The sequence below is a fragment of the Alligator mississippiensis genome, chromosome 10 (assembly GCF_030867095.1).
Source record: "Alligator mississippiensis isolate rAllMis1 chromosome 10, rAllMis1, whole genome shotgun sequence".
In the NCBI taxonomy this organism is placed as follows: Eukaryota; Metazoa; Chordata; order Crocodylia; family Alligatoridae; genus Alligator; species Alligator mississippiensis.
Genome location: NC_081833.1, coordinates 35,068,037 through 35,095,658, shown reverse-complemented (window position 1 = coordinate 35,095,658; position 27,622 = coordinate 35,068,037). Strand labels below are relative to the sequence as shown.

General features: G+C 50.7%; 1 long non-coding RNA gene across 2 annotated transcripts; it reads right to left on the bottom strand.

The window, feature by feature from the left end:
- Positions 1 to 809: 809 nt before the first annotated feature.
- Positions 810 to 23,921, bottom strand: LOC102575642 (uncharacterized). 2 transcript variants are annotated; one of them, XR_009455025.1, is made up of 6 exons: positions 23,744 to 23,921; positions 9,401 to 9,498; positions 9,194 to 9,307; positions 7,465 to 7,584; positions 2,096 to 2,182; positions 810 to 1,007 (listed from the first exon to the last, which is right to left on the bottom strand). It is a non-coding gene; the product is annotated as an uncharacterized LOC102575642 (long non-coding RNA). The 2 variants fall into 2 exon arrangements; XR_363695.3 differs by lacking the exon at positions 23,744 to 23,921 and adding an exon at positions 17,759 to 17,849.
- Between the last annotated feature and the right edge of the window lie 3,701 nt (positions 23,922 to 27,622).

Here is a 27,622-nt window from a genome sequence, read left to right as displayed (position 1 = left end):
TCCTGGATCTGTGTGTGTTAAACTACCTGCATGGTCCTGATCAGGGTTCTAGTCACACCCATGTGACATCCCAGAGTTCGCTGCACCTCTTAGAAGGTGACAGTGCATGGAAATGACTACAGCAGGGCAGTGGTTTGGACTCTCACTTGAGGTTGACAGCGCCTGGTTTCCCAGCATCTCAAGGAATGTGTAAATATTGTGTACAAAGGGGAATGACCGCCTGTTAAGAACCAGAGCATGGACATATAGGAAAGGTCATCTGGTTCAGCAGGTAAAGTCTGAACTGGGTCTACAAGGAGCCAGGAATCAAGCTGGGGTCACAGTAAGCTACTCATCAGAGCCTCAGTCAAGGTAAGCCAGGAGTCTAAATCAGAGTTTCAAGTAAGCAGAGTCAAGGGACTATGAAGGGGTGGCTTGCTTTTAAAGGCTGAAAATGGGTGGGAGTTGTTTCCTGCAGCCTCAGGGTCCCGGGAGTTTCCTGATTGTTTGACTGGGACCAACTGGGCCCAGGGCCTTCATCTAAACTTATTATACCACCTCAGAATACCTGCAGCCTGGTAATCAGGACAGTTTCTTGAGAGAGAGAGAGAGAATACATATGTTCAAATCCCTTTTCTGAATGAGGTCATGTGATAGGAAACCCAGGTTCAAGCTACTTCCCAGGTGAGTGTTCTAACTTATGGACTTCGTAGTGAGGGGACCAACCTTTGGTTGGTTAGTTGGTTATTTGTCAGACACCAGTTCTTTGCCAAAGTTGACCTGAATTTGGCAGTAGTTTCAGGACAAATAAAACAGTATTTCCAACCACTACTTTATTCAACTAAATAAATTAAAAAACTAAATACAAAAAATAATTCCATGCTAGTAGTGGCAGCATCACAATGGTGGGTGATGTGCTGCTCTCTTCTCCATATGTTGCAGAAGGCAGATTCTGGGGAAACATGTGATGATTCCCTGTCATGATTTCTTCCTTTTACCCTTCTTGGAGGAGGTTCCATTGCTTCAGCCTGTCAAATGAACCAGAGGTTGTGTTCAAATAGCAAGTTCCTCTACCTTCCCTCCTCCCAGCTTTTCCCATGAGCTACTTTCCTCTGTCTGCTTCTTCTTCCTACTTTTATGCTGCTTATTTCCCCACCTCTTACACTTGCCCACCTTTCTTAATTGACCCAGCAAACAGCACAGGAAAATGCAAAAGATGCAGCCTTGCCAGGAGAACAAGCAAGCAGTGAGTCAGCCCGGCAGTGATGAGCTACAGAAGACTGTGGGGCTGGGCTCTTTGGCTTCTCAGCACCATTTTGACTTGGTTGTCTGAGCAGTGTGTGATGCATCTGCCGCTAGCTACTGAGAGCAAAATGGGGCTGTCACACACATGAACTCAGCATGCACTCTTTTAATCTCCTTGTTTTTATTCTCTATTTTCTCCATGTGCTAATGCAGATCACAAGAGATAGGGAAAAGCTAAAATATTCATAACTCAAGGCAAGGGAAGGAAGGTGGGGGGGACAGGGTATGTTTAAACAGTATTGCTTTCACAACTTCTGGGACAAACATGTCCTTGTATGCCCAAGCATCAGTCCAGATATATGGGCTGTTTCACAAGCAGACCCCCATCCGGACAGAATTGCAAAATCCATGGAGAGCTCCAGTGGGTCTACACATGCAATTTAATGTGCAGACAACTGCTGGGAAGGGAACAGTTCCCTCACCCCCTGCTGCCTGGGCTGACTGACAGTAATTTGCTCCCAGTCAGCTGTCTACATGAGCAGTAGTTCATTCACAGTTAATTTACTACCTGTATTTACAGGTAGTAGAAAACCACAAAACCACACAGCCTTCTTTACTGCACAGTAGCTGCTGCACGTGGTTAAAGGGTGATGCCGTACTGTGCAGTAGATTAGTCTACTGCGTAGTAAAGTGTCTAACGTAAACAAATCCAGTATTTGATATTCAGTGGCCTCCCATCGATCCTAGTGTTTTTCATGATGTAGGAACCCTGATACCAGGAACATTCTCCTCACCCAAGCTTTTAAAGTTTGAAAAGTACCGAGTCTCTATAATAATAAGAATTCTACAATTAGGAAGCAAGTGCACTCACATGGGGGGCTCATAATAGACTGACATTGATTGGATGCAGTGATGATGGTTTCACATACAGCCTTCTCGGTGGGAGGGGTGGAAATTGCTGGGAGAAAATAAGAATATCTTAGAATTAAATATGGTTGAAAAGTTTATACTAAAACATTTTTGGATCCCCAGAATAACTTTTTTGCTCAAAATGAAAATTTTCACAAGAGATGTTCATTTAGATTAAAATTTTCCCATTTTTAATGAGAAGCCAGAACACTCTTCCCCCCCCCCCCCCCCCAAAAAAATTATTGGGTTTTTGTGGCAGTGTACCTTTGGGTGCTTGCCACTTTAAGGGCTGGAGCAGGCACCTGGCAGGTGCTTGATTAGTGTGGCCATTTTAAAACCAAGGCCAGCCAGGTAGAGCCAGGAATGTATTGTTTGCAACTGAGGGAGCAATATCACCTGGCTGAGCTGAGGTTCATAACATCCTGAAGGTAAAGGTAAAGGTAGGAGCTAGGAGGCTCCTGGTCCTGGGCATGATCTAAAACTGAACCCTGCTGGGGTAGGGAAACTCCATGGGACTGCTGGTGGCATAGCAGGCCCAGTCAAATACCAGGACCACTCAACCCCCCCCCCGGTGAAAGGGGGTCAGGGCCCCTCAATAACCCCTACTTCCCACAACACTGTGGGTATAAGTGGGCCAGGCATGGTTGAGGCTACCTGAGCCCCCACAGGGAATTAAGACCCTTGAGGCCCCAGGGAGGGGTTAGATGTATAACTGCAGAGAGGGGGTGGTAGTGAGGGCCCTGATGAGGGCTGAGTAGGGGTAAGGGTCAGCCTGAAGGGCAGCCCAAGGTGGTGTGCTGAGTAGAGCTGTGGCATAGCCTGAAGGGCAGCACATGGGCAAACCCCCTGAAGATCAAGTTGTTGGATGTAAGAAGCCCGGTGAGGGGCTAGGGTGGAGTTAGCCCCCTGTGTTGTGAATGGGCTGCCCACTACCCAAGTGAGGGTCATGAGAGAGGCCCAACAGACTGCATGTGGCCACCTGAGGCATGAGATGGATAAGCCTGATGGCCTACGGGGTCACTCAAGGGAGCAGGGCAGAGTGAAGGGGGCACAGTATTGTGCAGCAGACAAGAGAGAGACCCTGTGAGAGGGGGGTGGTATGAGTGCATGTATGAATAAGGCCTGACTAAGAACTAAGTTGGCCTGGCTTTAGGCCGGGAGAATAATGTCATCCTGGATGCTATCTACAAGGCATGGGCCGCAGCGTAGGGAAGGCTCAGAGCTGTGGATAGCACCTGCTGGCACCAGGGTGTGTAATGGGCAGCCTCCCATATTATACCACCAGTTAAGGAACAACTAAGTCATGGCAGGTGAGATAGCCCACCCACCTGTCTATGGGGCAGACTCGAGACCCAGCCCCCTGTCACAGTTTTGAATGTCAGAAAACAAACTGGTACCAAAATCAAAGAAAACGTTTCCAAATTTGTTTTCAGAAACTTGACAGGTTTTTTTTACTGTTGGTTTTGCATGGGAAATATTGAACTAAAAGAGAGACATCTTTCTAAACATGTCTCAAATGTTTTGCATCAACTACCTCTTCAAATAAATATTTAAGCTTTGTTGCAGTTTCATATTGTGCCGTTGTTATAGAAAGTATATTCCCGTTCCCTTTCTTAGTTCAAATGGAGTTAGATTCAGTACTGCCCTGAGGACCTCAGAAGAAAGCAAGGCATCTGAGATCAACTAGAAAGGGCAGGAGCATGTGGAAAATCTAGGGAGCTCCTGGTTCAGATGAAGTGTGAAGGAATCAAATAGGAGACATATGCCCCACCCCTGAAAAAGAACAGGGAATCGCAGACACACAGGAGATGGGAAGAATGTGTGGGATTTTTTCAGCCTCTGAAGGTCATGAATCTGCTATTTGCAGTCCTCAGATGGGAACCATGGGCACAGGAATGTGCTGCTAATCCCCCCTCCACCCACATGCAGTGGGACAGCTAACCTCACCCACAAAAAGAGGGCACAGCACTAAACTTCTTCCTAGGAAAGGTGTCCACTGCTTACCTTCCCTCCACTCCCAAGAAAGGATACACTAGTAGCACATCTACCTCACCACAGAGAGGAAGGTTATGCCACTAACCCCGACCCTAATGTGTGGGTGAGGAGAGCTGCTAGCCTGCTCTGAGGAACGGGCTGCACTGCTCAACAGTGTGTTGCCCCTTCAACTTCCCAAACAAGTACAAGAAAGGGATGTCATTTTACCACCATTAGGAAATCCTACAGCTCCCAATGGTGCATAGTAATTTTACCAAGGGCTGGTGGGGGTCCTTAAACATAGCATTCATCTTTTGTTTCAGGTAAATCCTTAAGGGACTTTAAGGAGCCTTTCCTTGCCTTTCCTTACCTTCTCCAAATCATCCACAAAGCTGGAGAAAAGCTGGTCATTTGGGGGAATGGGCAGGAAAAGAATAGGACACAGGAAGAGAATTGTCATTAAGCAGAGAAAAACACCTAAGAGCACTACAGACTCTAAGGAGAAGATGGAACAGAGTCCAACTACCTTTCTTAAGAATGTTACAGTAACACTGAAACAGGAAAAAGAGTTTCCTCCCAGATGAAGGCAAGTATGGGATATGCATTGTGCCAGAAGATGAAGCTAAAGGAAGGCCTCTTACTGGCACAATCCCTATGCTCTTCCCCGGGCCCTGCTACAAGACAGGCTGTGCCATGTAGGAATAGACTCCAAGAGGCATTTGAAAGGTGGAAGTTGATGTCCAGATTTTAATGCCAGAATGGGTCACCCTAATCCTCCCATCTGATCACTACTATTTGACAGACCATAGGATCCTATCTAGTATGCAAGTAGACAGAAGACAGGAAAGGATTCTATAACCTACTTCTATGTACCAATATAATAAAACTTTGACTTCCATTATTTATCAGTAACACTGTGTTGGTGAAAGGCTAGTGAATTCACAGATTGTATCTGGGAGCCTGTCATAAAAACTAGTCAGCACCTCAAACCTTTTTCCTTTCACAAGAACCACATGGTACAGAAAATGTCAAGGAGCATTTACTAATGGCATTAGCTACCAATTAAAACTCCATTGATCAAAGCAGAATGTGAGGCATCCTGCTCTGGGTTTGCTTGCTTGCTAAACTTGCTCATGTAGGCCCCCTGCAGAGGTTATTTTGCTAGCACTACAAGAAGTATAGCACTACGAAAATGAAGTGCTATAGGCAGCCACACATTCAAACTCCCCCTGGCTAGAGTGTAGAGTTGCCACAGAGCCACACTCTCCAGCCAGGGAGCAATAAAGAGCTGCTCTATACCCAGCTGGAGTTGATCTGGCATTGCCTGGGAGCCTATTAGAGTTCCCCATGTTTAATGGACTACTGGAGTTGGAGCTACAGCAGCCCTTTACATTTTCAGGGTTGCTGGTGGCCCATCACCCTTGTTAGGCAGCCTACACCCCAATAAGCCCCTGCTGCCACCTGCACAGCTCTGGCAACTTTGCCATTATACAGCAATGGTAATAGGGTTGTCCATGAGTCTGATCCCAGGGCTGTGCCCCCAACCAGTTGTTGCCACTTGCACTGGGGGCAAGCATGAATAGGGCTCCTTGAAAGTACAACAGGAGCCACTGGGGGGGAGGGTACAGACCCCACAACAGCCTCTGCCACCATTTGCAGGGAATCCCCTTAGCCTTACCACCCAAGCAGGGCTGTTCCCAGGCACCCTGTGAGGTGAGGGCCAGCTCTGCTTGCAGTCCCCTGCTCTGCAGGTACTGGGACTGTTATGGATGCCTCCCCAGGTACCAAGGCCTTTAAAGAGAGCATGGGCAGGCCAGCACCAGGGAGCAGGTCTTGCCAGTGCCATACTTCTTGGGTGCCCAGAACTTTAAAGGGCCTCCAAGAAGGTTGGGAGCCATGTAAGGGTTTTGGGTCTCAGGCTGCCTGAGAGCAGGAAAGAAAGATTTCTTCCACCAGGTAGCCTCTGCCCTGGCAGTTCTGTCTCCATTGCTGCTGGGTTGCAGTACAGGCAGGGCAGCTTGCAAGCCTCCATGACAGCTCATGCTGGGCAGGCTGTGAAGGAGCCAGCTGCTCTCCCCATCTGAGTCAGCAACTTTGTCATGGATGCACTATATCTGTGGCAGATTGGCCATTTCTTTCTCTGGACAACTTCCTTTACTGTCTGGCATGTTACCATTTATTGCGGGAATCTTGCATGCTGTGGTGGGCCAGTAAGGGGTGCTCCTGCATTGAGCCACCCACCTCACTGAACCTGACCAACTTCCAAGCTCGGAGTGCCTGCCTGGAGGCACCTCACTTACAGCCAACCCCCTTCCTGAAGCACACCTGCAAGCCTGGGAGTAATGCTGCCACCACCCAGGGTTTGGACTTATCTTGGGCCTCTAGGAAACACAGGATTAGTAGTCCTTGAGGGTACCTGACCCACTGCAAGAACTTGGGGTACTTCCCTCACTCTGAGGCACAAATAGTGGTCTCTCTTAGCAGAAGGAAGGAGACCCCAAGGCATAATCTCCCAATAAGTCTCCCACACTAGGTACAGAGGAGAACTTTATTGGTTACAAGGAGTAGGTTTGCAATAGGGCACAGGGTAGAGCAGTATCAGAGAAATACCTTACAGCAAACAGTGGCATGGTAGCCTTTGATTACCCATCTGTGTTACTGCAAGCTATATATCTAGTTAGATCTCAAGTAGCTTACTCACAAGTATCATCCAGAGGCAGGTAGAGATTCCCTCTGGAGGCAGGCAGTTCATTGAACATGAGTTTCAAGAGAGGGAGCGAGTTTCAGATGGTCTAGCTTCTCTGAGAGTTCTCATCATGGCTGCTCTACTGCCCTGCCTTCTGGGCAGTCCCTAACATATATATGACCTCATTTACCTGATCCAATTTAGGCCAGCAATTGTTGGCTGCCAGCCAACCAATTTGAAATGCATTACTGGTTGCTGGATAGATTGGCAGAGCCCTCCCCATCATGATGATATTGCTTAAAACAGTAGGGAGTTTAAGCCCCCACCCAGGTGTCTGAGGCTAGTCACATAGGCAGAGGAAGCAGGTTTCCCCCCTCCCTCTGGAATGTATCCAGCTCAGGTTACAACTCAGGGTTAACTGAAGCTGATGGGGCCAGAGGTGTCTGCTCTCTGCAGTGACCATGGTAACCAAATTGTAAGATTAGGCATCCACCTAATAGCAGAGTTTGGGGAGAGACAGAGATGGCATTCTGCCATACATGCACCCCACAATAAATGTAAGATCTGGAGGGGCTTTGCACACTGCAGTGGCTGTACCGGTTGACAGTGTGAGGTAGTGACATTCTGCAGTGGAACGACTGCTCTTAGATTCCCCACTGAGTCCCCCTTACCTGGTAAGGAGCAGAGAATGGTTTAACTGGAGATAAAACACTTGTAGCCATCTCCCTCAACACATTAGTCTGGGCTCGTTTCACTTGACGGTGGTCTTGAGGAGCCTGTCTTCTGGGCAACTGCAGAGGAGATGCATTGAGTGTTAGTAAAAGGGACAGGAGGCTCCATGGTTCCAGAGCCCTCCCAAAGTAGATTATGAGAACAGAAGAAAATCCTCGTGCACTGCAGGAATGGCATGGGGGAGAGAGCAGGGTCTGGGAATAGTGGTGGGGGGAGGCCAGTCAGGTGGAAGATGGAGCAAAGTGGCAGTGCTTTCAGGTGTGTCAGGTCTAAACAGTGGGTCAGCTTGGAATATTGAAATCTAGATTACTGAGTGATGTTCATTTTTAGTGCCCCTGGAAGAAAGCCACCTCCGATTGCCTGTGTGCAATGCTGCTTCTCTTCCTGGGGCAAAGCAGCCCCAGCACAGTGATCTCCTGTGCCTTGTAGAAGCCTAAAAGCAGTTTTGGACCAGTGAGCTCTGGGTTAGTTAGATATACTGCAGTTCAGGCAGTGGTAGCAAGAGAGAGATCTCATTGGCAAGGGGGCTGGTATTTGTGTGCAGAGTAGAGCAAGTGGGAGGACCACATGGGCTTGTCAGAGGGACAGTGGGTGGTGCAGCATGAGCAGGGGGGTGAGAAGCTCCAGACAGAGTGCAGGAGGGTTCAGCACCCACACATGTACATCTGCATGTGTGAGGGAGGTGCTTGCCCTTCCTGCCCTTGGGCTGGCATCAGTGGATGTGGGAGTGAGTAAAGGGAAAGGGCAAAGCTGCTTGCCCACATCTCCAGGCAGCACCATCCTTTCCCCCAGGTTTGGGAAGCAGAAATTGGGAGGAGGGGTTGCTGCTGCTGGACACTGATCACCACCATGGAAGTGTGGCTAGGCTAGTCTGGTAAGCCAGCAAGGTCATGGGCCACCAACTTTCTCATTTGGATGACAGTAGTGCCAATCTGTGCAAATAAAACAAGGCAGCCTAAGGTCCGAGAGTGCTCCTTGCCTAGGGGCACCTCTCCTCTTCCTGGCTACTGTGTCTGGGAAAGCAGAAACATCTCCATCCCAGATCCCTCTCTGTCCTGTGCATTCTGTCATCAGTAAAACCAGGCTCCCACTTCTCTCCATCCCACCCTCCTTCTCTGGTTTTCTGTGCATGTCTAAAAGATGCAGGCACTTCAGAAAAGTATGAGACACAGACAGAGCCCCTAAGACCTGAGCCAGGAGCTCAGTGAGATGGCCATGTAGGGCAACAAGATGCCCCTGTATTCCCTGCCAGCCCCTGAGTATGTGGGAAGCAACTACTGCTGCTGGAAGGCTGCTACTTTCCCTCCCACAAATGTGGGTGGAGAATGGCAGGTGCTTTGGCTTTCCTCACAGTGCTAGCAGTGCACTGGAATTGGCACGGAACAGTAAACAATCTGTGGCAGAAAACAGGCTGATGCAGACGTCTTCCTTTCTGGTGAAAGCATGAGCTAAACTCTGCCTCTGCAACAGTCTACTCCCTGCTCTGGTCCTGAGCCAATACAGCTGTGCACTGCTCCTTACTTAACATGCACTGGAATGCACCAGTGCACGCACAGGGATTACACCAATTCCCCTTTGTAGCACTTCTAGCCCTACTCTTCTATGATTCTAGATGTGGATTATACTTTGCATACACATGCTTTTTTTCCTGCTTTCATTCCCTCTCACCTGATGGTTCATGCTTGATAGTTTGGGCAGCTGCCTCCCAACTCTATACATCGTTTTGTATGTAGGTGAACAGCTGAGATGGATGCTTGTAACAGTTGAGGATTTACCAGGCATCTGCAGTGGAACACAACAACATAATTATGGTACCATTTTCACACACACTCATAGACAAAAGTGTATTAAAGGCAGAGAGGGACAATACAGTACCTGCTTTGGGCCAGTATTGTCATGACAGTTTGAGCTGGGATGAGGCCCACCAGGTTCCGACCACAGATGAATGCCATACTTCCCTCCTGAAACAACAGCTGGGAGATCAGAGAGGTAAATGTTAGGAAGACAATTCCACATAACTCTCCTATTACAAACCATGGGACCTCATGGTGAATGACACCACTACAAAACCAATATAAAACGTGATATATCTGGCTTACTGGGATAAAAGCTGTGAAATTGTTAAAGGACATTCAGTCTCTCACCTGGCATACTGCACAGTGTTTCTGGCACTTCAGCATTCTCTTTCAAGCTGGTTTTACTTGCAATATAATGACACCATGCTATTCACTTTTTGCCTTCTGTTTAATGAGAATAATTTAGCCAAACAAATCTGCTTCTTTTGCATCACTACTGTGATACCATGACCAAAATGGTACCTAAAAGCAATGTTTTAAACAGGCTGGTTTGTCCAAGTGTAGAGATGCCGATAAGTTTGTGTGCTGTTATCTATCATACAAACAATATCCAAGGTAGCTTGTTCAGAGGTACTGATAGTTCAGATACCAAAAGCATCATGGCAATATTAGCACCTGGATTAATAAATCTTGCTGAGAAGCAGGTTATATTAGCCCAGGTAGTGTTGCAGGAACACAGCTGTGTTACTGCTAGAACCTAAGGATAGTTCATAGATTCATAGATGTTAGGGTCGGAAGGGACCTCAATAGATCGAGTCCGACCCCCTGCATAAGCAGGAAAGAGTGCTGGGTCTAGATGACCCCAGCTAGATACTCATCTAACCTCCTCTTGAAGACCCCCAGGGTAGGGGAGAGCACCACCTCCCATGGGAGCCCGTTCCAGACCTTGGCCACTCGAACTGTGAAGAAGTTCTTCCTAATGTCCAATCTAAATCTGCTCTCTGTTAGCTTGTGGCCATTGTTTCTTGTAACCCCCGGGGGCGCCTTGGTGAATAAATACTCACCAATTCCCTTCTGTGCCCCTGTGATGAACTTATAGGCAGCCACAAGGTCGCCTCTCAACCTTCTCTTGCGGAGGCTGAAAAGGTCCAGTTTCTCTAGTCTCTCCTCGTAGGGCTTGGTCTGCAGGCCCTTGACCATACGAGTTGCCCTTCTCTGGACCCTCTCCAGGTTATCCACATCCTTTTTGAAGTGTGGCGCCCAGAATTGCACGCAGTACTCCAACTGCGGTCTGACCAGCGCCCTATAGAGGGGAAGTATCACCTCCCTGGACCTATTCATCATGCATCTGCTGATGCACGATAAAGTGCCATTGGCTTTTCTGATGGCTTCGTCACACTGCCGGCTCATGTTCATCTTGGAGTCCACTAGGACTCCAAGATCCCTTTCCACCTCTGTGCCACCCAGCAGGTCATTCCCTAGGCTGTAGGTGTGCTGGACATTTTTCCTCCCTAGGTGCAGCACTTTGCATTTCTCCTTGTTGAACTGCATCCTGTTGTTTTCTGCCCACTTGTCCAACCTATCCAGGTCTGCCTGCAGCTGTTCCCTGCACTCCGGCGTGTCCACTTCTCCCCATAGCTTTGTGTCATCTGCAAACTTGGACAGAGTACATTTGACTCCCTCGTCCAAGTCGCTGATGAAGACATTAAAGAGTATCGGTCCAAGGACCGAGCCCTGCGGGACCCCACTGCCCACACCCTTCCAGGTTGAGACCGACCCATCTACCACGACTCTTTGGGTGCGACCCTCTAGCCAATTCGCCACCCACCAGACTGTGCAGTCATCCACGTCACAGCCTCTTAACTTGTTCACCAGTATGGGGTGGGATACCGTATCGAAGGCCTTCCTGAAGTCTAAGTATACGACATCCACCCCTCCTCCTGTGTCCAGGCGTTTCGTAACCTGGTCATAGAAAGAGACTAGGTTGGTCAGGCATGATCTGCCTGCCACAAACCCGTGCTGGTTTCCCCTCAGCATAATTTGCCCTGCCAGGCTCTCACAAATGTGAGCCTTGATAATTTTTTTCAAAGACTTTACTAAGGATGGAGGTGAGACTGACTGGCCTATAGTTGCCCGGGTCCTCCTTCCTCCCCTTCTTGAAAATGGGGACCACGTTAGCCCTTTTCCAGTCCTCCGGGACTTGGCCCGTGCGCCACGAGCGTTCGAATATTCCCACCAGTGGCTCTGCAATGATGTCAGCCAGTGCCTTCAGCACCCTCGGATGGTGCTCATCTGGGCCTGCCGATTTAAAGGCATCCAGTTCTTCCAAGTGACTCTGCACCATCTCAGGATCTACGTATGGTCGTCCGGCGCCTTGCTGCTGCCTCTCTACAACCCCAGTGAGAGACTTGTCGTGCCCCTCACTTAGGAACACTGAGGCAAAGAACTCGTTGAGCAGTTCAGCCTTGTCCCCCCTATCTGTCACCAATTGTTTCTGCCCATTTAGCAGTGGTCCTATTCCTCCCTGGGCCTTCCTTTTACTCCCAATATATCTAAAAAACTATTTCTTGTTGTCTTTTACTTGGGTTGCCATCCTCAGCTCCATGGTAGCTTTGGCCCGCCTAACTGCCTCCCTACAAGCACGAGCAGAGGAGGTATATTCATCTTTAGTGATCTCACCCTGTTTCCACTTTTTATGTGCTCCCCTTTTGGCCCTTAGGCTGCCCTGGATTTCTCTGGTCAGCCATGGAAGCCTTCTGGCCCCTTTCCCTTTTTTGCCTCGCTCGGGGATCGTCTTGCTTTGTGCCCGAAGGATCGTTCCCTTTAGGCACAGCCACCCTTCTTGGGCTCCCATCCCTTCAAAACTCCTACTCTGCAGTGCTTCCTTGACTAATCGCCTGAGTGCATTGAGATCAGCTTTCCTAAAGTCTAGCACTTTCACCCTACTAGTTACCTTACCCACTCGCCGTCTTATGTTGAATTCTATTATAAGGTGATCACTGTCTCCCAAATGGCTACCAATCTGGAGGTCCCCTATCATGTCATCCCCTGTTGCCAATACCAGATCCAGTATGGCATTCCCCCTAGTGGGACCATGCACCTCCTGTGTCAGGTGGAGGTCCTGTATACAGGTTAGAAACCTGCGTGAGCGATGGGACCTTGCTGTCTGCGTCTCCCAGCAGATGTCTGGGTAACCTTGCTGTCTGCGTCTCCCAGCAGATGTCTGTTAGAGAGAGACTGGAATTCAACAGCAGCAGCTCCAGTCCATGTTAATCTGAATGTTTATCTTTTTCGTCAAAAGGAAGATATTATAATAATTGATATGCCCTAGAAGACAATCCAACTGGGGGAGGGGGACCCTTACTTTCCACCTGCAAGGTTTAAAGGGTGTTGAAGTAAAGCTATAATTTTAATCTCAGTGCTTTGGCTAGTTAGTGCTTTGGATATTTTGCCTTCATTATCTGTATAAAAAATTTCATGGGGGTTGTTGGCATCAGCAGATCTAGGACCTTGAAAAGGTGGGTGTGGATGTTGTGGCACATCAGCTCATATAACACAATACATTTTTCTCTTGTAAAAGAGAAACTAGAAGCTTTACTGATGTGTTAAGGGGTGAGCACTATATTATTCAGTTTAAGATCAAAGCAAAACTAATATAACTATTGGAATGTGCACTAGGGGTTTGCGAAACGGCACTATTCTGTTTCAACGGGACAGTGTTTTGTTTCGAGTTTCATTTCATTTCAAAGCACTGTTCCATTTTGTTTTGTCAAAAAAATTTGGCTGTTTCAACGCTGTTTCAACATTTTGCCCATAGATTATAATGGAGAACCACAAAACAACTATAAATGTGCCTATAACTTTGTCATTTCTTGCCTGATTTGGATAAAACATGCAGGGCTGGCAGCCCCTTCTGAGCCCATGAAGCCTGCCAAGGTTCAAGGAGATAGATGCAGAGGTTTCTGGGAAACTGCACCTCAAAATTGTGAAAGCAAAACTTGTGTCACGTGTATGTATTAAGCCACAGCAGGATGAAAACTGCAGGGATAGTGTCATCTGCTGAGGGCATGAAGCCTGCCAAGTTTCAAGGAGCTAGGTGCAGGGGTGTCTGGGAAACTGTACCTCAAAACTGCTGACAAGCAAAACTCGTGACATGCGTGACACTGTGTGTGTTAAGGCATAGGGGGAGTGAAACCTGCAGGGATGGTGGCCCCTTCTGAGGCCATGAAGCCTGACAGCTTTCAAGAAGATAGGTGCAGGGGCTTCTGGGTTCTGGGACCCTGCACCTTAGGCTGCTGACAGGCAAAACTTGTGACATGGGTGCTTGTGCGACTGTGTCTGTGTTATGAAACAGGGAGGTGAAAACTGCTGCTAGGCCTGCTGCAGCCATGAAGCCTGCCAGCTGTCAGGGAGATAGGTGCAGGGGGTTCTGCACCTGAGACTGCTGACAGGCAAAACTCATTACATGGGTGCTTGTATGACTCTGTGTGTGTGTGTGTGTGTGTGTGTGTGTGTGTGTGTGTAAGGTGCATCCTCACTGGCACTGGGGCCTCTACACAACATGGCAGTGTACCCCAACGAGGCCTCCTCCCCTACAGTCTCAGTCCAGTCCACCACTTTAAATGACAACAGGTAAGACAATCTGGTGTCTTTTAGTAGAGAAATAGTAGTTAGAGAAATGTATCTTAGGAAGCTTTTGAGTTGGAAAAACTCTTTGTCAGGCTGAGGAAGCACCTGTATTTGGTCTGTGTGTCTGCTGGTCCTGGACGGAAGAAATAGTAAGGAAGTCAGAGGCTGGCCTGGCATGAAATGCAAGCAAGAAAGCCAGCCAGTGAAAATGGAAATGGAGGCATGAGGAGGTGAGGGACAGGCTCGGGGGTGGGATGTAGCAATGCACATAAAAGTGCACAGGTACATGGGAAGTCAGATGTCCGGCAGGTTGCAGTGTGTCAGAATTCTACTGCGTATATTGAGTCCATGAGTTTCTGTACCTAGGAGGCTGATGAAGTGAAGTTCATAGGACCGCAAAGAATCAAGGGTTTCCTGGTGCTCTCGTTCAACCCCCGCCACCAGTGTCTGGACTTGTGGTGACAGTGGCTTGCCCTAGCCAGGAACATTGATCCCCTGGAAGCTCTCCATTTGGCTCTGAAGTTCCCTCACTATGGGGATCACCTGGCTAAGGAGGGCATTGGCAGCACTGAGGGTCTTAGTGGCCTCAAGGAAGAGCTTGAGGACCACCAAGATCTGGGAGATGGTATCCCACTCTGTTTTGTTAAGGGGGCTGCTGATCCCAATCTCCCCAAGCAAGGCCATCTCATGGATGGCCTTTTGTTGCTCCACCAGCCTCTCAAGCATCAGGTATGTAGAGTTCCACTGAGTCTCCACATCCTGCATGATTTTGTGCTGTGAGATGTTCAGCTCTGCTTGTTTGTCCCACAGCATCTTGTCCCCCTTGATCCTCCAGTGGAAGTAGCCGGCCACCTTCCTGCATTTTGAAATTAGCTTGCTGGTGGTGCTGGTGCTGTCACCAGCAGCTCTATCTCCCTCCAGTGTCCCTGACAACAAGGTGCAACTTGTGTGCCACACAGCAGATGCCAACTTTGTTCACAAACTGCCTTGACCATATTGGCCCCATTGTCAGTGACCATGAACCTGCGGGTGAGCTCATCCTGCCCAGCGAGCCACCCCTGCACCAAGCGGTTCATGGCCCCCATGATCTCTGTTGCTGTGTGGGACCCATCCATCACCTCGGCTTGAAGGAGAGCCCACCGATAGCCTGACTGGTCACACCAGTGCTCTGTGAGGGAGAGGTAGGTGTGATCACCACCCCGGCTACTCCAGATGTCCAAGGTGAAGTGTAAGGCCACCTGCAGACCTGCCTTGCACAGCTCCTCCCTCAAGTACTCCCCGCATACCTCATACTGGAAAGGCACCACCATCCTGCTGAAGGTGGTGCACGTGGGCGCTTGGTAAGATGGGCCATGAGCTGCCTGAGCCCTGGCCGCTCAACTAAGGAGAAGGGCTGGCCATTGACAGCAAGCATTTCCCCAATGCTCTGGGTGATCTTGCTTGCCCTTGCAATGCACCCCGCTTTCTATCCGCCAGTTGGGCTTGGACACCAAAGAAGTCACACGTGTGTCAGCACACATTAGCCCTTGGCTCCCCCCGACCACACCAAGTGGAGCAGCAAATCAAGGTAAGCTGGGCAGGGCAGGGGGGAAGAGGGAGGAGGAGCCGGGCCAGCTGTAGGGAATCAGGAAGGGGTTTTCCCCCCTCCTGTCCCTACTTAGCCATGCCATGAGGGAGCTGCACAAACAGGTGTGCTCTTCAGGAGCATGTCAGAGTTTGTGCGGGAGTTTGCACAGCAGGAAGAGCAGGAGGGGCCTGAGACTTTATGCGTCAGAGTTGGCAGCTTTGGACAGTCTCTACAGTCTTCAGATGAGTGCACGTGAGGGAGTCTTAATGGGGGTAGTGACTCAGAGTGCAGTCAGGGACCCTGCCCCGATGTTGCCTCCTGATTGGGGCTTCTCTGAGGCCTCCACCCAGATGGAGCCTTTGGGTGGGTCAGCAGCACCCAGGCCCCCTGCCTGCAGGGGTTGTCTGGCGGGTCCTCAGGGGCCCGGGGGCAGTGGGATGGCTGGGAGTCCCCTCACCTGTTCCACATGTGCCTGGATTGAGGTCCTGGAGGGGCAGGTGAGGGAACTCCAGGCAGAGGTTAGAAGGCTGCGTGTGCTCAGAGCCATTGAGGATGAGATTGACGGGTACTTCCACCCTTTGCAGGATTGCTCAAATGGCGGGATGGCAACTCGAGGGACCTGACATGGACAGATGGAAGACAGTCACCTCTAGTTCTGGACAACGCAGAATTAGACCCCACACTGCTAAAACAACTCCTTCAGTGCAGCTGGGGAACCGATTTGGGGCCCTGGCATTGCTGGGAGTGAGTGCAGCAATGGAGAGTGCAGCAACAGAGGCCACGCCCACAGCTACCACCAGGCAGGCTATGAGGCAACAGGGCAACTGGAGGAGAAGATGTCTCCCTTTGTACCTCTCAGCAGTGAGTCACCTACTACGATTACCCAACATCTGCCATTCGGATCCCACAGCACGGGAGGTCTGCTGTCTCCCTGGGGCACAGATCCATGATGTCTCAGAGAGGATCCCCAGGCTTGTCCAGCACACAGATTACTACCCCATGCTCCTTATCCACATGGGAGCAAATGACACAGCCAGGAGCAATCTAGACTGTGTCATGAGTAACTGCAAGGCTCTGGGAACTAGGCTTAAAGGATTGGGGGGGATCAGGTAGCTTTTTCCTCTGTGCTCCTTGTTGCAGGCCATGGTCCAAGGAGGCAAGAATGCATCAATGAGGTGAACCGGCATCTCTGACGGTGGTGCCACCAAGAAGGGTTCATCTTCTACAACCACAGCACCCACTTCAAGGACAAAGTACTCCTGGGGAAAGGACGGCATCCACCTCATGTGGAAAGGTAAGTCCCTTTTCTTGGCCAGGATGGCTGATCTCTTAGATAGGGCTTTACACTGAGATCACAGGGGGATGGGGAAATGCTAACTGGAGCTTACCTTGGGACCAATATACAGGAAAGCTCCGTTGACAATGAAACCAAGCAAGTCACTCTTACAGGAGCTGAGAAAACAACTCCCTTTTAACGTGACAGGCGGCCAGTGACCTCACTAGAAGGACTTAGGTGCGTGTACATCTGTAACCGGAGGGCAGTCAGGGTCGCTGTGCTCTCCCTTGCCGCCTCCTTTACCGTGTCAAGTTGCCGACTCGCACCCTCCGATTCTCGTCCACCACGACTTTGATTTTATATATTTTTATAGGGAGGCTGCCTTCCGTCTTCTTGGCCACGGTTCTCCTGTCTCGGGTGTTCCGTACACCCCAGCCTTATGGGTTATGCATGGCTCCAACCACCCCTGTACCACGCCCCAAGCCTCGCAGATGTAGCGAACATTGTTAGGTCTCTCTCTCCCATCACGCCCTCTCTAGCGCTCGGGCTCTCCGCAATCCCCTCTCTCTCTCTGCGCCCTCTCTCCGGGCCTTCTCAGTAATGCCGCCCTCTCTCTGGGCTCACCACACCACACTGGGGCTTCTCAGCAACGCCCCCTTCTCTGGGGCTCACCACAATGCTGCCCCCTTCTCCAGGGCTCACCACGCCAGCACTGGGGCTTCTCAGCAATGCCCCCTTCTCTGGGGCTTCTCAACTGCACCTCTCTGGGGCTGGGGTCTGTGCACCCCAAATGCTGCGCCCTCACTGGCACTGGGGTCCCCACACTTCTTTGAGTCCCCTATGAGGCCTCCTCCAACCCCTAATAGCCTCACCCAAACCACCGGTAACAAACAGCAACACAAACACAAGCCCCTGGTCTATAACACAAACAGAAGCCGCCCGGCTATAATCACGCACAAGCCTACCAGGGTTTCCTCATCCCTCAACAGTGTCAGACGTTGCTCCTGCCCTCTGGCTTCTCCTCTCTTCCATGACCAAGAGCTCCTTCCTCCTTGGCTGCTGGTAGGAAACTGCCTTCTGGCCTCCTGCCTGTGATTTATATAGGAGCCAGGCCCTGCCCCTTCCTTCAGCTGGCTCGACAGGTGTGGATCATTAGTTCCCCTTGGTTGCCTCAGCAACCAGCACCTGAGGGGTTATCTTGGCTCTCCAAGTAGGAGGCACCTTAGTGCTCTGGTACAACACCAATGCCAGAAGCATGGGAAACAAGCAGTAAGAACTAGTCCTCCTGCTTTCCACTGGACACTACGGTTTAGTAGGGATCACGGAGACCTGGTGGGACTCCTCTCATGACTGGAGCGTAGCCATAAAGGGCTATGTCTGTCACAGAAGGGATCGGGTAGGGAAAGGAGGTGTGGGTGTTGCCTGCTACGTGAAGGAGCAGTACACCTCCCTACAGGCCAATGTCAGCCCCAAAGAAGAACAGCTTGAAACCCTCTGGGTCAAGCTCTGCGGGAGGTGCAGAAAGAGAGACCTGACTGTAGGTGTATACTACAGGTCACCTAACCAAGGGGAGGAACTTGATCTAGCATTTCCCCGTGAACTAACGGAGGCTGTGCATGCACGGGACATGGTTGTCACGGGTGACGTCAACTACCCAGACATCTAGGAGGAATGCTCGGGCAGCTCGGATTGATCGTGATCCTTCCTGACCAGCACCAGAGTTTTTTTTGACTCAGGAGGTGCACAGGCCAACTAAAAGCAATGCAGTTCTTGACCTGGTCCTGGCCAAAGGGGATGACCTGGTGACCAACTTAAACATAGAAGGCAGCCTAGGCAATAGTGACCATGAAATCATTACATTCACGGTCCATTGCAAGGCTGACAAAACAGATACCAAGCTAGAAGTCATAGACTTCAAAAATGCTAATTTTAATAAGATCAGGTCACTAGTAGAGAATGCCCTGAGAGACCAAGGACCACAGGTAAAGGGAGCACGAGAAGAATGGTTATTCCTTAAGGATAAAATCCTTAAGGCTCAGAGAAAATCCATTCCCTTACAGAGAAAAAGTAGCAGAAGGCTCAAAAAACCCTCTTGGCTAAGCAGGGAAGTTGCAGCCCTCCTACAGAAAAAGAAAGAGGCGTACAAACAATGGAAGCTTGCGACAGCCTCTAGGGAAGACTACTCGACAATGGCCCACACTTGTAGAAAACAGATTAGGCAAGCTAAGGCAGAAATCAAACTAAAACTAGCTACAAGAATCAAGGACAACAAGAAGTCCTTCTTTAGCTATGTAGGGAGTAAAAGGAAAACTAACGGGAGTGTGGGGCTGCTGCTCAATGCCTCAGGATACCTGGTCACTACCACTCAGGAAAAAATGGAACTCCTAAATGACTACTTTGCCTCGGTCTTTCACAAGACCAAGGGGAACAACATGCCAGGTAGGACACAGAATGAGCAGGGCAGGATTAACACCATTCCCAACATTGCCATAGAACTGGTGTATGATCAATTAAAGAAATTAGACGTATATAAATCAGCAGGACCGGATGAACTCCACCCAAGAGTGCTACAAGAGTTAGCTGAAGTAATCGCAGAGCCCCTGGCAAAGGTCTTTAAAAAATCACGGGCCTCTGGAGAAATCCCAGAGGACTAGAAGAGGGCCCAATGTTGTGCCAATCTTCAAGACGCGGAAGCATGAAGACCCGGGAAACTACAAGCCAATTAGCTTAACTTCTATTCCGAGGAAAATCCTAGAAACATTCATCGAAGAAGCTATATGTAATGAACTTGCAGAAAGCATGATACTGAATGACAGCCAGCATGGCTTCATCACAGTCAGGTCTTGTCTGATCAACCTCATTTCTTTCTATGATCAGGTAACTCATCACCTGGACAAGAGAAAAGTGGTTGACATCATATACCTCAACTTTCAGAAAGCCTTTGACCTGGTATCCCATGAGGTACTGATCAGAAAACTGGAAGATATCGGGCTTATCAAGTGGGTATGAAACCGGTTGCGGGGTAGGATGCAGAAAGTCCAAATGAATGGATTGGTGTCATCCTGGCGTGATGTGGGCAGTGGTGTACCCCAGGGGTTGGTATTTGGCCCAGTGCTGTTCAATATCTTCATCAACGACCTGGATGAGTGGGTGAAAAGCCCATTGGCCAAGTTTGCAGACGACACCAAGATATGGGGTTGTGCAGACACACCCAGAGATAGGCTGCAGATACAAGCAGGCCTAGATAGGCTGGCATGTTGGGCAGAATGGAACCAGATGAGGCCCAGCCCAGCCTCCCAGCACTTAAAAAGCCCCACACTCACCGACTGCAGCAATCAGGGCCTCTGGGTGCTCATGGCAGAGCCCCCCATGCAGCACGGGGCAGTGGGGATCACCCACTTGGCCCCCACGTGACAGCTGCCCCATGGCATGGGTGCAGCATGGCTTGGCAGGGCACTGCACACTGTCTGGGAGCTGGGGCCACTGGGGCTGAGTTGTGCCAGGCTCTGGCTAACATGTGGAGCTGCCCCAGCTCCCAGGCAAATCAAACAGGGAGGTGGGGTATCGAACTTATTCAATTCCCAAGGCTCCTGTTCAATTCCCAAGCACCCTGTACAATTTGTCTGGGAGCTAGGGCAGCTCCATGTGTCAGCCAGAGCCTGTCACCACTCAGCCCCACTAGCCCCAGCTCTGGGACAGTGCATGGTGCCCTGCCGAGCTGCACTGCACCCACACCATGGGGCAGCTGCACGTGGAGGCCAGGTGGGGGGATGATCCCTGCTTCCCCCACTGCCCTGCGCTGCATGGGGGGCCTCTGCCACAAGCATCTAGAGGCCCCAGTTGCCCCTGCAGCCAGTGAGTGTGGGGCTTCTTTCTTTTTTTTTAAATGCCAGGAGGCTGGGGCCAGGCAGGGCCGAGCAGGGCAGCCATGGGGGCTTCTCCTGCAGCTCCTCCAGCTGTGCCTGCCTCTGCCCAGGTTGGGGGAGCTGTGGGGGCTCTGCCCTGCTGCTGCTTGCTCAGCCAGCTGGGGTGGGAGCGGGGAGAGGCATGATGCAGGCGCAGTTCACTCTGGGGTGCAGCAGGGCATAGCCTTCACTCTCAGCACTACCACGCCCGCATCAGCACTGGGAGTGCGGGCTCTGCCATGTCACTGCTTGCCAACGGGTACAGGGAGTGCAGGATGTGGGCGTGGCAGCACTGGGAGCAGGAACTCTGCCCTGCTGCCACTTACTCCCTTCCACCTGGGGGGATGCGCACCAGCATCCCACCCCTCTCCTCCCCAGCTGAGCAAGCAGCATCAGGGCAGAGCTGCTGCTCCCAGTACCCCACCCTGTCCCCCTCCCTGAGTAATGAACCCCTTGGCCCGGCTGGACAGCTTGTCCCAACCCCAGCCTCAATCCCTCCCTCCTCCCCCGCCCTTCCCTCCCTCCTCCCCCTACCTCAACAGACTTACCAGCTGGAGACAGCTGTCAGCTGCCTGTTTAGTCTATAGCCAAATCTCCAAATTGGCTGAATCTTTTTCTGAAACTATTCCAAATCGATTCAGATGCCTTGAATCGATTCGGAGCTTTTACTTGGTCTCCCAATTCGATTCAGATTTGGAGATTTGGTCCCCGAATCAAGCTGAATCTCCTTTGAATCAAATCAGCTACTGAAGCTTTGCACAGCCCTAATGACTATCTGCGTTCCTTGTGTGAAACTGGCTCAGAATGTCTGGGATGCTGAAAGCATCCTGGCATGTTTGGTAAATGGTCCATGCCTTAGACACTAGTTCTTCAGACCAGGCCAAAGTCAAGTTACAATAGTAATACTGGACACACCATGGTCCTAGAAAGTCGCACAGTCCACCTTTCTAGTCAGGACCTGTCTAATCTAGGAGGTTCACAAAACCCAGTTAGACTGTAAAGTTCTATTGTAAAAGCTTAATTTATGGCACTGGCCGTGGAGGAGGTGGTGGTGGCGGCGCAAGGGGGTGAGGGAATGGGGTCAGGGCCACTGTGCCGGAGGGGGATGGACAGGCGGAGAGCAACCCTGGACCCGAACCTCTATGGGGGTGAGAACAGGTTCGGGCCCAAATTAGCGGGGTGGGGCCAGATGAGGGGAACGAGGGCACAGGGCCAGATGCTGGGTTCCATCCCTGCTGCCCACCCCCCCGCTTCCTGCAGGGCGTGAAAATGGAGCAGACAGACGGGAGAAGGAGAGCAAGGCCAGCACTGCTGGCCATGCCCTGCCTGCTCCCTGCAGGCAGTGGTGACGGGGTGGATGGAGATGGGGGCCGGACTGGTGACGGGGTGGATGGAGATGGGGGGCCGGACTGGTGACAGGGTGGATGGAGGTGGGGGTGGGGCCAGGTGATGGAGCAGGGGGAAGTGAGGCCAGCAGATAGAGGTGGGGCTAGCCTGGCCCCGAAGTGAGGGAGAGGCAAGGAAGCAGGCCTAGCCCCAAAGGTTGGGGGAGCCGGGGCTGGACGCAGGCCTCTGTCCCCGGCTGCTCCTCCTCCCCCATGGCCATCATTCTTAAATGGCAATTGGATAGTTCTAATATAATAAAAGCCGTGGCACTTTCCAGTTGTGTGTCTGTCTGTCTGTAATGCTCCCGGCCAACTGCACATGCAGCGCCCAGAGCCTTATTGACAGAGAGACACACAGGTGAGGCAGAGGCAGTAGGGCCAAGGTGTGCTCTGCTGGGGGAAGGGGAGAGGTGTGGCGCATGGCCGTAGGGTGCTGTGCAGGGAGCGGGCATGGGGCATGTGGACAGTGCCCGCTGGCTGCAGCATATGGGTGCAGGGCAGAGCAGGCCCACCACACCAGCTCCCCACAGAGCACCCTGGGCTGCGTGTCAGGCCCACCTGCACAGGGATCAGCTGCCAGCTGCGGCTGTGGGGTGCACAGGGGCATGGCCCTCAGGCACATGGGGAGCCGGCACAGGGGGCCCATGGGCAGCATCCGCCAGCTGCACCATGTGGCTGCAGGGCGGGGCAGGGTGTGCCCCCCATGCCCGCTCCCTGTGCAGCACTCTGCAGCTGTGCCCACCCCTCTCTCCCCCCCGTGGGGTGTGACTGACAGCTGGGGCTATGAGAGGATGTGGCTGCAGGCACTGGGGGTGGGAAAGGGAGGGTCATGGTGGCCCATCGCTGCCGCTTCTGGAAGGGTCTGGGGGGCCTGGGGCTGAGGCTGCACCTGGTGGGGGTGGGCTGCACTCAGGTCAGGCCAGGATATGGGGCCAGGGGAGCCTGGCAGCTCCTTCAGGGCAGAGACAGGTGGCTCCCACCACTGCACGCACGGGGGGAACTGGGTGGATAGGTGGCATGTAGCTGACTGGGTGTGAGGTATGTGGCTGTGTGGGTGGGTGGCATGCATGTGGGTGGGTGTGTGGCTGGGTGTGGCATGTGGCTGGGTGTGGGTGTGGCATGTGGCTGGGTGTGTGGCTGGCGTGTGGCTGGATGTGAGTGTGGCATGGGGCTGTGTGTGTGCGTGTGTGACATGTGGGCGGGTGTTTGTGGCTGGGTGGGTGTGGTGCGTGGGTTGGTGTGTGTGGGTGAGTGGGTGTCAGGTGTAGGGGGGCGCATGGGGCCAGACACAGTGTGGAGGGGAGGGTGTTGCATGTGGCCAGCTGTGGAGCAGCAACAGCATGGGTGAGCTGGTGGTGGTGCTCCATCCCCACTGCCTGGCCATCATTCTTGACGGGCACTTTGCTAGTAACATCATAATTCTCACTTTATTTCTTTCTTTTTCCCCAATTTCAGTTCCAGCTCAACTAGCTTCTGTCCTGGGAATTGCTAGATCTAGATCCATCCCTTTATAGTGTTCATGAGCCTGCCATACCATCTATCATGCAAGATAAAGCATTCCATGTGAAAAAATGGGATGGTAAAATCCTACTGGAATTGAAGTGAGAAGCGAGTGTCAGCACAGGAGTAATACTTCAAACATTAACTATTAGGCTCTTACCATGCTGATCAGGTTGTGGCGTCACCTGCTTTTCTCTTGCATCTGTTCTGCTGCTTGTGTCCTTGTCCTCAGGCTCCAGCCACTCCAAAAGATTCAGTAACCAGTGCAGTATAAAGATGATCAGAGTATATAGAACTCTGCTAGCCGCACCCTGCTAGGAGACAGCATAGGTTTTAAAACCAGTCGCCAGCTTTACAAGTTACTGTAAGGATTTTCAAAGGAGGCCATAGATCCCAGATCCTAGTTAGTTGGGTGTTTGCCTCCCTGTAACAATCCTAATATAGATCTCTACCTAACTCTCCAAAGAATACAGCCACGTAGATCTTGGACATAACGTAGATCTTAGATCCTGGTGAGCGCACTGAAGGAGAAACCATTGGAGACAGGTTAGGAAAACCACTCCACTCTGCTGTTCAGGTCAGTGCTAGAATAATAGCATTTCAAATACTAGAGAGGCAGCAGCTCCTGGGTGGCATTAATGCTACTACTAGCAGTGCAATGCTCAGAAACGCAACAGGGAACGAACCCCTGATGTTGCCATGAAAAATCTGACCCCATGCCCAGTTTTTTATGCCCTTTCTTTCCTCCATTGCCTACATAAAATATGATAGTGTGGTATGCCATATGCTACAGTCACTATTGTGGCTGCACTTTAATGTAGACCTCCCTGACTTGGCTTTATACTAGCTAGTTTGAGTCCCTCCCACAGGGTAGGCTACAGGACCCTGGAGCTGCAGTGTGAGTTGCAAATCCTGCCCTGGAAACAGGGTAAATTTTCAAGCAGTTAACCCATGCTGAGTTCTGTGCTGCCCTGGCTGCTACTGGTACCCGAGCTAGCTACTTCAAAGCTAGCTGAGATAGGTCAACACTACAGTGCAGTCACAGTAGCAACAGCAACAGGACTTGCCCTTGGCTTCAGTATGGTATAAGATTGGGAATGTGCCCTACTTTTTCTCTTCACCATTGTGGCTGGCTGAGCATGCTTCACTGTTGCTTAGCACATCACATTTTGGGCATCATTTTTTATGGATGTTGACCCCTCCAGGCTGGTTTCTCTCAAGAGTGGGAAGTGTCACTATATTTTCCTTTCTCATCCCTCCCCACTAAGTATTGCTCAGCTGCTAGACAAGCTAATGTTGACAAAAGTCTGAGTCTGGACCTGACCCCCCTCTTCCTCCCATAAATTGCAAAAATTAATTTTAGATGAATGCATGAATGAGTGAATGAATATGGTATCAAGCATACCCAGTCTACTAAGAAAGCAGCCTTGAGAAGAACTAACAAACCACCTACAACAAAGATAAGGAGCAAGCAGATATTTTGTCTCCCTTGTCTCAGGATGTTGTATATCAAAGTAACTCCTTACCATCGACCTTACCATCTGCATATGTAAGTCTTGCCATCCATCTACAAATCTAAGTCATGAGGTCTGTGACTAGAGTTAGCTCAACAGCAACAAGATGATTGGTTAAACGGGTTGTCAGGGGCACTGCAGCAAAGTCTGTCTAAACTAAGTATAAAAGGACAGTGAAAACAAGGCCCTGACGATGTTGTATGCCATCCACATCAACTCAAGAGAAAACTACCAGCGTCCCTCCCATAAGATCATCGTGTCCAGAGGCACTGTGACTGGCCATCATGACTGAACTTGAGCACCAGTAGATAGGCCTGTGTGTATGTGAGTATGAATGGTTTTAGATAAAGTATTGCTTTTCCCCACTTGATCTGTGTGTGTCACTCAGTAAAGATCTTGATTGATGAAACCCTGTGTTGGTCTTTCATCCAACAGGAGCAAGCTATTTGTAACAGGATAAAAAGTATTTTTTGCAACCAGCCATTTTGGAGTGATTTTCATAGATTCATAAATGTAGGGTCAGAAGGGACCTTGTAGATCTTCTAGTCTGACCCCCTGCCCTGGGCAGGAGAGTTAACTGGGCTCAAATGACCCCAGCAAGGTAAACGTCAAGCCTCCTCTTAAAGTCCCCCAGGGTAGGAGCAAGCACCACTTCCCTTGGAAGTTGGTTCCAGATCCTAGCTGCCCTGACTGTGAAGTAGTGCCTTCAGATGTCTAGTCTGAACCTACTCTCTAACAACTTATGGCCGTTATTCCTTGTTACTCAGGGAGGCGATCGGGGGAACAAGGTCTCTCCCAAACCCTGCTAGTCCCCCCTGGTAAGTTTATAGACAGCTACCAGGTCCCCCCTCAGCCTTCTCTTGCAAAGGCTGAACAGGTTAAGGTCCCGTAGCCTCTCCTCATAGGGTCTGCTCCGCTGTCTCTAGATCATGTGAGTGGCCCTCCTTTGGACCCTCTCAATGCTGTCCACATCCCTCCTGAAGTGCGGCGCCCAGAACCGGACACAGTACTCCAACTGCGGCCTGACCACTGTCACATAGAGAGGAAAGATCACCTCCTTGGACTTGCTTGTGATGCATCTATGGATGCACGACAAGTTACAGTTAGCCCTACTGACTGTGTCCTTGCATTGGCCGCCCATGTTCATCTTGGAGTCAATAATGACTCCAAGATCTCTTTCTGCCACCGTGCTTTCGAGAAGGGAGTTCCCCAGCCTATAGGTATGCTGCTGGTTCCTACTGCCCAAGTGCAGCACCCTGCACTTGTCAGTATTGAATCCTATCCTATTTTCATTTGCCCACCCCTGTAACCTGTCCAGGGCCCACTGTAATCTGTCCTTCGCTTCTAGCGTGCCCACCTCGCCCCAAATCTTGGTGTCTGTGAATTTAAATGGTGCTTTTCACCCTGTCGTCCAAGTCGCTAATAAAGAAATTGAACAGTGCGGGCCCAAGGACTAAGCCCTGGGGGACTCCACTGCCCACTTCCCTCCAGGTCAAATATGACCTGTCCACCACCACTCTCTGAGTACGACCCCTCAGCCAATTTGCAGTCCATCTGACTGTGTAGGCATCACTGCCACAGTCCCATAGGACTGTCGTAGCTGGGTGAGTTAGCAGCTGCACTGGGTTTTTGCTTAAGCATGGGGAAAATGCATCTCAGAACAGCAAATGAAGTTTGCCATCATGACTGGAACACCCAGTCTAAAGATATTCTAAAAACTCTTCCTATTATCTCACAAAACGGAGGCCTTGCATTAATCAGGAATTGGTGTTTAGCACTCTTCACTTCCCTTTTACTGGGTCAAAATCAGCCCAGGTTGGGAGGGACCAGAAACCAAGATATAAGCATTGCTCTGGTACAAGATGTGATTTCTCATCCTAGGAAATAGGGAGCAGGATCATCAGGGAGAAAGACCAAAGTGGCTGTTGGGACTGCATTGCTGATCTCTGTCAGTGCTGGTGTTGGTCTCCTCAGGTCAGGGTTAGCAGGGAGCAGTTCTGCAGGTGGCTCCATGCTGAATGTCAGGGGCCTGTGGTCTCTGATGCTTCACACAGTCCACACCTGCCATAGCATCAAATGAACGTGAACAAAAACCAAAATGCCCAACTGGGAAAAAGTGGGAAAGCCACTGAGGGGGCCCAGGAACTGGGACAGGTTGTAGGGAGCAACTGCCCTTGAGTTCTCCAGTTCTCAGGAATGCTGCATCCACGGCAATGGCATCATTGTGCATTTTTACATGTTCTCCGGGAGGTGTGGGGGTGGGGGGGACTCTAATTAGTGAGCCACACTAATTAAAAGTGCCTGAGCGTCATGTGTATCAGTGTCCCGGCACTTAAAAATGGCAGTGGGTCACTTTGAACTAAAGCTTATAGAATGAGCTTTAGTTCAAAGCACCCTGCTGACATTTTTCAGCGGGTGGGTGTCGGAGGGAGTTGCTAATATACATGGCACTGGAGTCAGCTGGAACATGTCAGTTTAAGTGCTCCAGCAGACTCGATTAATCACATCTGCTCCAGCGTGCTGGA